Source organism: Xenopus laevis, chromosome 2L (genome assembly GCF_017654675.1).
Source record: "Xenopus laevis strain J_2021 chromosome 2L, Xenopus_laevis_v10.1, whole genome shotgun sequence".
Lineage (NCBI taxonomy): Eukaryota > Metazoa > Chordata > Amphibia > Anura > Pipidae > Xenopus > Xenopus laevis.
Genome location: NC_054373.1, coordinates 188,592,511 through 188,604,874, shown reverse-complemented (window position 1 = coordinate 188,604,874; position 12,364 = coordinate 188,592,511). Strand labels below are relative to the sequence as shown.

The following is a 12,364-nucleotide window of genomic DNA, read 5'->3' as shown; positions in this document are numbered from 1 at the left end:
GAATAATTTTTGATCGTTCGATTCGAAGGATTTAATAGTTTGATCGAATGATTTTACTTTAACCGCAAATGGCGAAAATCGAAGTAATTCAATTTGATGGTCGAATTTCAAAGTATTTTCAACTTCGAAATTCGACCCTTGATAAATCTGCCTCCAAATGTATTATATAGGCCTCCCCTTGTCCTAAGTCAGATTTATGAAATTGTCCTGAGGCACACAGATATTGCATGGGGCATCTCAACTTTAATTTTTTTTCAGCTGGGTTGATTTTGAAATAAACAGTGAATTTACAGTAAATAGCTGAGATTGTATTTTAAACCTATTGTGTATTGAATACTGTACATTAGGGATGTAGCGAACTGTTCGCCGGCGACCTAGTTCACGCGAACTTCGACTGTTCGCGTCCGCCGCAAGTTCGCGAACGACGCGCGACGTTCGCCAATAGGCGTTCGCGTCAAAATCGTTCGACCATTCGGTCGCTAAAATCGAACGATTTTCATTTGATTCGAACGATTAAAATCCTTCGATCGTTCGAATCGAACGATTTTCGGATGTTCGAAGTTCGCGAACAGTTCGCGAACTGTTCGCATTTTTTGCCGGTGTTCGCGAACGGCGTTCGCGAACACATACTCGGCGGTTCGCTACATCCCTACTGTACATAACCTTATAAAGTTTTGACTCAATTCAGTGGCTTCTTCTGGTGCATAGCTTCCGCAATTTTTCCTAATGGGATAGTTATGCACTACACTAAAGGGCAAATTTATCAAAGGTCGAGGTGATTTTTTTTCGAATGAAAAATGACCTATTTTTGTGTACTTTGACTAGGAAATAGTCCAAATTTGATATCAATTTGAAAGAAATTCAAAAATTTGAATATCAAAATTTATCATGTACTGTCGACCATTCGCCATCTAAAACTTGCCGAATTGCTGTTTTAGCCTATGGGGGACCCCCTAGAACCTATTTGGAGTTAATTGGTGGACTTTGAAACATCAAAGTTTTTTTTCGGAAAAACTTTGAATATGCTACTCCTTTGATTCGTACGATTCAAATTGGCACGAATATGGACCTATTTGGACCTATTTGATTGGAAATGGACCTATTTGACCAAAAAAAAACTTTGACTTAATTTCGGTTGAATTCAAATTCCGAAGTTTTTTAATTCGAAATTCAACCCTTAATAAATATGCCCCTTATTGTTATTGCTACTTTTTATTCCTCATCTTTCTATTCAGGTCTCTCCTGTTCATATTTCAGTCTCTTATTCAAATCAGTGCATGGTTGCTAGGGGAATTTGGACTCTAGATTACCGAAACTGCAAACTGGAGAGCCGTTGAATAAAAAGTTAAATAACTCGAAAACTGCAAAAAATAACCATAACAAATCAAATACAAATTGTCCCAGAATATCACTCTCTACATCATACTAACAGTTAGGGACAGATTTATCAAGGGTCGAAGTGAATTCGAGGGAATTTTTGAAGTATAAGATTTTGAAATTCTAAGTATTTTTTTTTGGATACTACGACTTCGACTTCGAATTCGATTTGAAGTAAAATCGTTCGAATATTCGATAATCGAAGTACTGTCTCTTTAAAAAAAACTTTGCCTTCAATACTTTGCCAAATTAAACCTGCCGAAGTGCTATGTTAGCCCATGGGGACCTTCTAGAGCATTTTTTTATTTTTTGAAGTCGAAGAAAAAGGTTTCGATTTTACTTTGACCGCAAATGGCCAAATTCAATGTAAAAAAAACTTTGATATTCGAAGTCCAAGTATTCCAATTCGATGGTTGAATTTCGAAGCTTTTTCTAATTTGAAATTCGACCCTTGATAAATCTGCCCATAAATGTGTAGCCTTACAGAGCATTTGTTTTTTTTTTAGATGGAGTCAGCGACCCTCTTTTGAAAGCTCTAAAAAATCAGAAGAAAAAATCAAATAACCCAAACATTTTTAAATATAAACAATGAAGACCAGTGGTAAAGTTGTAGGAATTGGACACTCTACAATATACGAAAAGTTGCCTCAAAGGCAAACCACCCCTTTAACTTATGTGCAGGTAACCACATACACTGTACTTATGTAGATCATTTAGATCATTGTTCCTGTAATTAAATTAAATTTAGAAATATGTCTTATAACTAGATAAGGAAAACAAATTAATTGTTTGCTTTTGTCCTTCACTCCTGATATCCAATCAATAACGAAATCACTTTCAATATACAATTATGTATCACCCAAGATGCCTCCAAAATTCTTATTCACTCTTTCCTCATATTACATATTGACTACTTTATCTCTGTGTGACTTGGCCTTTCCTTCCAGAGACACATCTCCACATCTCCAGTCCATAATAAATGCCGCTGCCAGGCAACTTCTCCTCCTTTGCCACACCAGTCTGCCAATCTCTACATTGGTTTTCCATTACCTTCCAGGATAAAATTAAAACAATGACCCCACTTTTGAAGGCATTTACAGCTCTTATCCACTTATCTCTAGGTATCTGCCAAACAGGGTCGGACTAGTGGGTGCAGGGCCCACTAGGGCTGCCGTCACAGGGGCCACCCACACCCTCATGGTCCCCCGCTGCTCCATCTGCACCCCATGGGGCCTCTGCTGCGCCACCCACACCCCCCATGGGGCCCCCTGTGCCGCCCACACCCCTTGGGGGAAAGCTGGTGAGGATCGGGTCTGGGCCGGCGCGGGTCTGCTACCAAACATCTGTGTTTATAGGTAACATGCCTTACTAGAGTCTCATTGTGGTTGTCAGATCAAAGATGCACCATTGTTTCTTGTTTCGGGCAGAAAGAGGGATAGGACAGCTTGTTAGACAGGGTTGATATGGCTAAGGTGTGTCTTAAAAGCACTCTTAAATAGATCATTTTTATAAGAAGTTTGTAGAAAAACAAGTGCCAATGCTCCAAATGGCACCTATCAATTTGTATTTAAAAAAATAGTTTGGAACATGCCAGTGGTAGTACCACTTTAATATATTTTTTTAAAACAAAAAAAAAGAGCCTTGTGAATCACAGAGCTAAGTTAGTTCATTCCAGGCTCTGTGATTGCCGAGCCCGAGCCTACTTAATATTTTAGGATTCCTTGAGGACTGGCATGGTGGGAATTGCTAATGTGGTGCCACTATTCAAAAAGGGATCCCGTTCTCAGCCTAAAAACTATAGGCCTGTTAGTCTGATATAAGAGATAATAAGGAATAAGATTGATTCCATTGAAAATCACAATACTATAAGTTTGTGCCAGCATGGTTTTATGTGTAATATATCTTGCAAGACTAATTTAATTGCCTTTTATATGGAGGTGATCTGAAACCTAGACTCTGGGAAGGTAGTTGATGTGATCTACTTAGACTTTGCTAAAACATTTGATACAATACCACGCATTAAGGCATATTAGACTTCAACATTATGGGGGTTATTTATCAAAGGTCGAGTGTTAGCGTAATTAGAGTAATGAACTCAAATGAACTCACACGGTTTCTTACTTAAGAAAAAACTTGAATGGGAAAAACCAGATTCTGCAAGTTCGAGTCTTGAACCCCAAAAACTGAGTTTTCCATGGATAGAAACTTGTATCGCTCAAATCATTTGAGTTTTTAGGCAAAACCCTCCGGAAAAAACTCGAACGTCATGAAGGCTTTTGACATCTTAAAATGGTTCAAGGGACCTCTGCCATTGACTCCTACAGGACCTTGACAGGTTTTAGATGGTGTATTTTTGGGATTTGAGCTATTTTCAGGGTCAGGGTATTTTTATAAAGGTTTTTTTTTTTTAACCTGAACTCGAAAACTTGAATTTTCGTGGAAAACACAACTTGAACCTTAATAAATCTGCTCCTAAATTTGTAGTTTGATAGAGAACTGGCTGAAGGATAGGTTACAAAGAGAATGGAATGGTGGATTGAACACTTTCTAATTCGACCAGTGTTGTTAGTGGAGTACTGCACCTACATTAAGGGGCAGATTTATCAAAGGTCGAGGTGAAGTTTTGAAGTGAAAAACTTCGAATTTCGAGCTATTTTTTGTGTATAGAGTACTTTGATTCAAATTTGAAATTACTTTGAAATTCGAAGGTCTAATTTTTTTTTCTTTAAATTTTTTGACCTCGACCATTTGCCACCTAAAAGCTGCCGAAGTGTTGTTTTAGCCTATGGGGGACCTCCTACAACCTGTATGGAGGCAATTGGGGGAGTTTGGGAGATCGAAGGTTGAAGTTAAAAAAAATCAAAGTATGATAGCAGTACAATCGTACAATTCAAAGTACGATCGTACGATTCGAAGTAGGCTGAATTCGGCCCACTTCGACCCCAAAAAACTTCGACCTCCATTCGATTGGTCTTTTTGAATTCGAAGTTCGAAGTTTTTTTTACTTCGACCTTTGATAAATATGCCCCTAAAAGTTGTCTGTAGTTAGTTTTTCGCTGATAGGTCTGTTTTTGTAAGTTATTACCGTATATACTCGAGTATAAGCTGACCCGAGTATAAGCCGAGGTACCTAACTTTACCTAAGAAAACTGGGAAAACTTATTGACTTGAGTATAGGCCTAAACACAACTACAGCCCTGTCTCCCAGCAGCGCACATTCCGCCAAAGTGACCCCCCCAGCGATCAACAGGACTTCTTTGCAAAGTTGATGGTGACAGAGAATTGCCAAACGGATTACTGTGTGCATTGTCCCACTGTCCCACTACCATGTGCAGAGGGTGCTGTGTGATATTGCCATCACTGTTATTCTTTCATATAACCAACAGAGGGCGCTGTGTGATATTGCAGTCACTGTTATTCTTTCATATACTGTAACCAACAGAGGGCGCTGTGTGATATTGCAGTCACTGTTATTCTTTCATATAACCAACAGAGGGCGCTGTGTGATATTGCAGTCACTGTTGTTCTTTCATATAACCAACAGAGGGCGCTGTGTGATATTGCAGTCACTGTTATTCTTTCATATAACCAACAGAGGGTGCTGTGTGATATTGCAGTCACTGTTGTTCTTTCATATAACCAACAGAGGGCGCTGTGTGATATTGCAGTCACTGTTGTTCTTTCATATAACCAACAGAGGGTGCTGTGTGATATTTCAGTCTCTCCCCAAGCGTCCTCTGTTGGTATATGATTGGCAGTGACTGCAATCTCAGCTAGCATCCGTTGACTCGAGTATAAGCCGAGGTAGACTTTTTCAGCACATTTTGGATGCTGAAAGACTCGGCTTATACACGAGTATATACGGTATTTATTTATTTACAATTGTTACTTACTGTAGGTCATTGTTACTTAATTACAAATAGCATACAAAGACAATGTAATGATGATGTAAAAAAAAAGGGTTAAACCTGATCTTTTTTCATCCCTATGTAACGATGTGAGACTAGAGCAAAGATCATTAACCTATTGGGTTAAGGATCTGATTTCTGACTCTATTTGGGTCTGACTAAGGCGGTTGCTTTATAGATAACTTTCATACTTTGAAATGCTTGTGTAAAAGTACAGAGCTTTCAAAAATGGAATTTAATCATAAATGTACCATTGTGTCTTAAGGCCACATCATGTGCTGACAGGGTCTCCTGTTTCACTTTGGAGTGAGCCTCATAGACGTATCCCTAAATAACACCAGTGATCACACAGCAGAAACCAATTAATAACCATCTAGAATAATCTGTGTCTCATTTTAAATGTTCTTTGGAGCAAACGATTACAAAACAATGATTGATGGAAGATGAGTGAAATCCAGTCCCTGGAGAGCGTCACTAAGCAGTTACTTTGTGCTGTTCAGTTGTTCATGATCTATTGGGGGGGGAAAAAAGTCAATAAAAACATATGTGATACTGGACACAGAGGCAGATTCTTAGGTTCTCTCCCACCAAACAAATACATGGTATGTTATAGCGGACTTTAGAAGATGAGTTAAAACAATTTGGACAATTTCCTGATACAACCGAATGGCCTAGTGTGGAGCCTGGAAGCCATTTTTGACCATAAAGGAAATAAATAATTCTCAAAGACCGCATTGAGGGCTGAAACGTTGATTCTAACAAAGTTCTTTACTGCAAAAGTCCCTAGAGTGTAACAGCATTTTTCACAAATTTTATATATATATTGCTCATAGAAGGACCCACACTCCAAATTCTTGTGTCTCAAAGTTTTATTGATCCATCACTTTGTGCACCCAACGTTTCGGCCCTCGTTGGGGCCTTTATCCTTGATAAAGTAGCTTGGTTGATATGGGTTACTAGACATATTGCCATGTCACATAATAACTGTACTGTGTACAGGAATGGGATCCATTATCTGGAAACCCGTTATCCAGAAAGTTCCGAATTACAGAAAGGCTGTCTCCCATAGACTATAATCAAATAATCCAAACATTTAAAAATGTTTTCCTTTTTCTCTGTAATAATAAAACAATACCTTGCACTTGATTCAAGATATAATTAATCCTTATTGGAAATAGAACCAGTCTATTTGGGTTTATTTCATGTTTAAATGATTTTCTAGTAGGCTTAAGGCAGGGGTCCCCAACCTTTTGAACCCGTGAGCAACATTCAAAAGAAAAAGGAGTTGGGGAGCAACGCTAGCATGAAAAATATTCTTGGGTTGCCAAATAAGTGCTGTGGTCATTGGCCATTTGGTAGCCCCATGTGGATTGTCAACCTATAGGAGACTCTGTTTGGCAGTGCACCTGGTTTTTATACAACCAAAACTTGCCTCCAAGACTGGAATTCAAAAATAATCACCTGCTTTGAGGCCACTGGGAGCAACATCCAAGGGGTTGGAGAGCAACATGTTACTCATGAGCTACTGGGATCACTGACTTAAGGAATGAAGAGCTGAATTACGGAAAGATCCATTATCCTTGATAAAGGGTCCCATACCTTTATTCTGTAGGGCTGTATTAAGTATTGTCACCTTTCACATAACAATAACATATATTTATTGTGTCATCGTCAATTCGCTCAGTTACTGCATCTTCTGTAACTGAGTATGTGGAGTGTTGTGCTTTCTAATACAAATTACTGTCTAACAAAGAGATTTTACTATTTGTCATTTGCTTAATGTGATATTAAGTGTTTGATTGAAACAGTGATATTTCTCTTGCTTTAACGGTTACTAGGAGATGAATTTGTCTAATTAGCAGGGCACATAGAAACCACGCTAATTAAAGGTTTCATGTCACATTGGAGGTGATGACTTCATCGCACATCAAGAGCCATATAAAATGCAATGGTTCCATTATGTGAAATAATAATTGTGTCAGGTCTCTTTTAATGGGAATGTGTTTGCCTCTTTGGAACCCTTCAGTTGTACTCGTAACACTGGGAATGATGTAGTCAATCTTATTTAGCACATGGTTATGAAGAGTGCTACTCTAAGCCAAGTCTAGTTACTTGTACATTAAATATGTTTCTGTTGGGTAACGTAATACTAAAAGCAACATTTTCATCAATTCTAATAACCTTTAATAACTAATCAGATGTTTTCTTTCCAACGGCTGCTGCCATTGGTTGTGATGGCTTATTGGGCTTAGTTCTTATTTTGTGACTTTTCTTGCATTACCCTTGTTAGTAATATTTCCATGTGGGAGTAGTAATTACATCTTCTTTCAAACAGCTGACCGATTCATACACTTCAGATGGGCAGTAAATAGCGATTGGGGAATCTGTGGCGTTTCGATTTGACGAAAAATTTGCGAAACGGCAAAAAAATTGCAAAACACATTGAAGTCAATGGGATTCAAAATAATTTTGAGGCGCGACAATACGGCTATTTTGTCCAAATGAACTAAAGTCAATGGACATCCGAATAATTTTGATGCGCTCGACCATTCTGACACTCGACAATTGTTTTTGTTGCGGTGGTTTTTTTGCTGGCGAATTTTCACAGCAGTTTAGAGAATTTATTCATTGGCGGCAAAACGCATCACTAGCAGTAAACACAAGGACAATGACACAAGCTTTTTGGTAGTGTTAGTAATAAAGTCCTTTTTTTTAAGACTAGATTAGATTTCATGCTAAATGGTAAAAATGTGAAGTTAGAGGATATGACTGCAAAATATTTTAACTAAAAAAGTATCTCTCCTAATGCAATTTGAGGTGTTGATATGAATAAAGCCTTGGGGGCCCATTCACTAAGTTCGAGTGAACTTCGAATTTCGAAGTATTTTTTTGGCTACTTCGACCATCGAATGGGCTACTTCGACCTTCGACTACGACTTCGAATCGAAGGATTCGAACTAAAAATCGTTCGACTATTCGACCATTCGATAGTCAAAGTACTGTCTCTTTAAGAAAAAACTTTGACCCCCTAGTTCGCCACCTAAAAGCTACCGAAGTCCATGTTAGCCTACGGGGAAAGTTTTCCTAGTTTTTTTTGATCGAAGGATAATCCTTAGATCGATGGATTAAAATCCTTCAAATCGTTCGATTCAAAGGATTTAATCGTTCGAATTGCGCAAAATCCTTTGACTTCGATATTCGAAGTCGAAGGATTTTAATTCACCAGTCGAATAGTTAATTAACCCTCGATATTCGACCCTTAATACATCTGCCCCTTGGTGTTGACCTATAATAAATATATGTGGCTCTGGTGAAGAAAAAGACCAGGGACCACTGTGATACATATTACTGAAGCAGAACTGGTGTAGGAGAACCATACTGACTGGATTCTGGTTCCACCCAAAAGAGTTTGTTATCTGACAGCCCTTGACACATTTTCTTCCTAAACCCATAAAATGCTTCCATTATGGAACGTAGGCTATCGGTCTACAGATGGAACAGGCTTTATTTACTCATTTGCATGTACAATGGCCTACCATTAATGATAAGTTATTTTTTTTGCCATTCATAGATCCGCGGCAAAATCCCGTAATTCGCCATCTGCTGATTTTGTCACAAAAATTTTAAGCAAAAAAATCACCCGAGATAAAATGCAAGAAAAATCACCCATTCACTTCAATGCATTTGGGGTGAAACATATGGCCATTGACAATGTTTTTTGGAGTGAGAAAGAAATTTGGCAAAAAAAAAGCCCATTGACTTGTGCGTGAGAAAAAAAGTTGCCTATACACTAATATATATATTTTGCTATCAAAAAAGTTGCTACATCAAAAAAAGTTGCACATAGACTCCAATATATATTGCTACAAAGAAGTTGCGGCAGCAAAAACAATTTTTTTTTTCGCTGAAGCTAAATGGGGCAAATTCACTCAATTCAAATACACTCATTACTAGCTACCATCAATTTCAATAGGGAAACTTGTATTTCTGTGTACACCTGGGGGCAAATTTACTTAGGGTTGAATATCGAGGGTTTATTAACCCTCGATATTCAACTGTCGTAGTTAAATCCTTTTTAGCGCTATTCGTTCGATTCGAAGGATTTTAATCAATCGATCGAACGATTTTTCTTCAACCTAAAAAAGATAGGAAAGCCTATGGGGACCTTCCCCATAGGCTAACATTGACTTCGGTAGCTTTTAGGTGGTGAACTAGGGGGTCGAAGTTTTTTCTTAAAGAGACAGTACTTCGACTATCGAATAGTCGAACGATTTTTAGTTCGAGAAGTCGAAGGTCGAAGTAGCCCATTCGATGGTCGAAGTAGCCAAAAAAAACATTCAAAATTCAAATTATTTTTCCTCTATTCCTTCACTCGAGCTAAGTAAATGGGCCCCCTGAAATCAAAACAATGTAGTGTAGTCTCTCCATATATTATACTTACTAATTTGGTGATTTCATTTATTTCCTACAATTGGGTATAAAAGTGGTCCAGATTATTGTGTTTGCTTAAAGGAGAACTAAACCCTAAAACTGAATATGGCTAAACATTTCATATTTGATATAGTGAACTTATTGCAGGAGGCTAAAGTTTGAGCTTGTCAATAGCAGCAATGATCCAGGACTTCAAACTTGTCACAGGGGGTCACCATCTTGGAAAGTGTCACATGCTCAGTGGGCTCTGATTGGCTGTTGAGAAGCTAAGCTTAGGGCTCGTCACTAATTATCCAGCAGAAAATGAGCTTCCCTGGCTGTAATATAAGCTGATGCTACAGGTTTGCTGATTATTCAATTCTGATGCTAATTGCACTGGTTTCTGTGCTGCCATGTAGTAATTATGTGTATTAATTACTAATCAGCCTTATATTGTGACATTTCTATTCTATGTGTACTGTATATTGTGAGTGGCTCCCTAAGCTCAGTAAGTGACAGCAGCACAGAGCATGTGAATCAGTGAATCAGCAGAAAAGAAGATGGGGAGCTACTGGGGCATCTTTGGAGACACAGATCTTTACTGCTAAAGGGCTGTGGTTGCCTTGGGCTGGTACAGTGGCTCAAAACTTAATGTACATTTCTAGCCTTTTTCTTTAGCTAGGCTTTAGGCTAGGCTTTTCCTTTAAAAGTATAGACTTAAGTTTTTGAGCTCAGATTCTTCCACTCCTTCTCCGCTGACTCTTATCTTCTAGTTGTTCAATAAGTAGGTTGGTGTCTAGGTGTTGGCTTAAGCAAAAACATATACAGGTATGGGACCTGTTATCCAGAATGCTCGGGACCTGGGTGTTTCTGTATTATGTATCTTTCCGTAATTTGGATCTTCATACCTTAAGTCTACTAGAAAATCATGTAAACACTAAAAAAAACAATAGGCAGGTTTTGCCTCCAATAAGGATTTATTATATCTTAGTTGGGATCAAGTACAAGCTCCTGTTTAATTATTACAGAGACAAAGGAAATCATTTTTTAAAATTTGGATTATTTGACTAAAATGGAGTCTATGGGAAACAGCCTTTCCCTAATTCAGAGCTTTCTGGACAAAGGGTTTCCGGATAACGGATCCCATACCTGTATTTATCATTTTTAATATTTTCTCGACATAAAATATACATTGATTTTTTATTTCTTTACGTATAGTATAGTCTTAATTGACTTGCCCTATAAACTGCAAAGCATCTTGTAAATAAATGAGAAAATAACAGGCTAAGAAGAGCAAATAGTGAATTCACCTTAATACATTTAGCTTTTCTATCAACTGTCAACAGAGAACAAGCCATTTCCATGGCAGGTTGATTAAAAAAAAAAAAAACCTTTGCTGGTAAATCTATTCCTTACCATAAAAGCAAACAATAATAGCTTGATAATTCAGTTATTTACAAGCAAACCTTCTCTTGAGGAGATCTTTCAATGTAAACAAACACATTGTTGTATTTTCTAACTATTTTGAAAGCTACATAAGACTTGATGTTAGCTCTTCTGAATTATTTAGCATTATTATTTTTGTTCTGTCTCAGCGATTCTCTCCTGCCAGTTTCCATGGAAGGGATGAACCCAAACCTGGGCCAAACGCAATCTATGCACTTTATAGAATTCTTTCCTGGTCTTCTTCTTCCTCTCCATTTAGCTTATCTTTTTTTTTATTATTATTTTGCTGCATCTGAGGCTGAAATGTCTAAATCATATTGGCTGCTACTGATGAAAACACACAGTTCTATTGTAGCGGATGGAAATTGGAACAGCCTTTTTTTTTCCTCTTCACATGTTCATTTTAGTCGGCAAATGTGAAAGAGACTATCAAGTGTTTGCTACGTATCTGAAACCTTATTTGTTCTGTCAATTTCTGGTGGTTAACTTGACCACAAAACAAGAAGATAAGACTTCAATAAGGTCCTTTTACCGCCTAAAGGATAGTTTACTGTGATACAACATTGGCAACAACAAAACAACATTGTCACAAAATAGTATGATAGAAATATTACAAATACACCATCAGTTTATCTAATAACAACTATAATAATGCATATTCCATACTTTTTCTGATTATAAAAAAAAATACTTTCTTTTGGCATCTTTTTTTTTTAAAATGTGTAATAATGGAAGGCCATCAATTTAATCTTCCAATAATATTCATCCAGAGGAATGTGAGCATTAACCCTTTCAACATCTTTCAGTTGTTCTTGATTTTATACATGGATATGTGTAAACCCAGGTTCAAGACAAAGTATTCTTGGAAATAGTGATGAACATTTTTTTTTTTGCCACACGTGTACGATTACACATTCCACATATACCGTATATACTCGAGTATAAGCCGACCCGAGTATAAGCCGAGGTACCTCATTTTACCTACGAAAACTGGGAAAACGTATTGACTCGAGTATAAGCCTAGACACAACTACAGCCCTGTCTCCCAGCAGCGCACATTTCCCCAAAACGACCCCCCCAGCGATCAACCGGACTTCTTTGCAAAGTTGATGGTGACAGAGAATTACTGTGTGCATTGTCCCACTGTCCCACTACCATGTGCAGAGGGTGCAGTGTGATTATGCCATCACTGTTAATCTTTCGTATAATCAATAGAGGGCACT

At 37.8% G+C, this 12,364-nt stretch overlaps 1 protein-coding gene across 4 annotated transcripts in view; it reads right to left on the bottom strand.

Annotated features, from left to right (window-relative positions):
- LOC108708803 (teneurin-4) overlaps positions 1-12,364 on the bottom strand; it is an 878,105-nt gene that overhangs the window by 838,780 nt on the left and 26,961 nt on the right. The gene's annotated exons all lie outside the window — the stretch shown is intronic.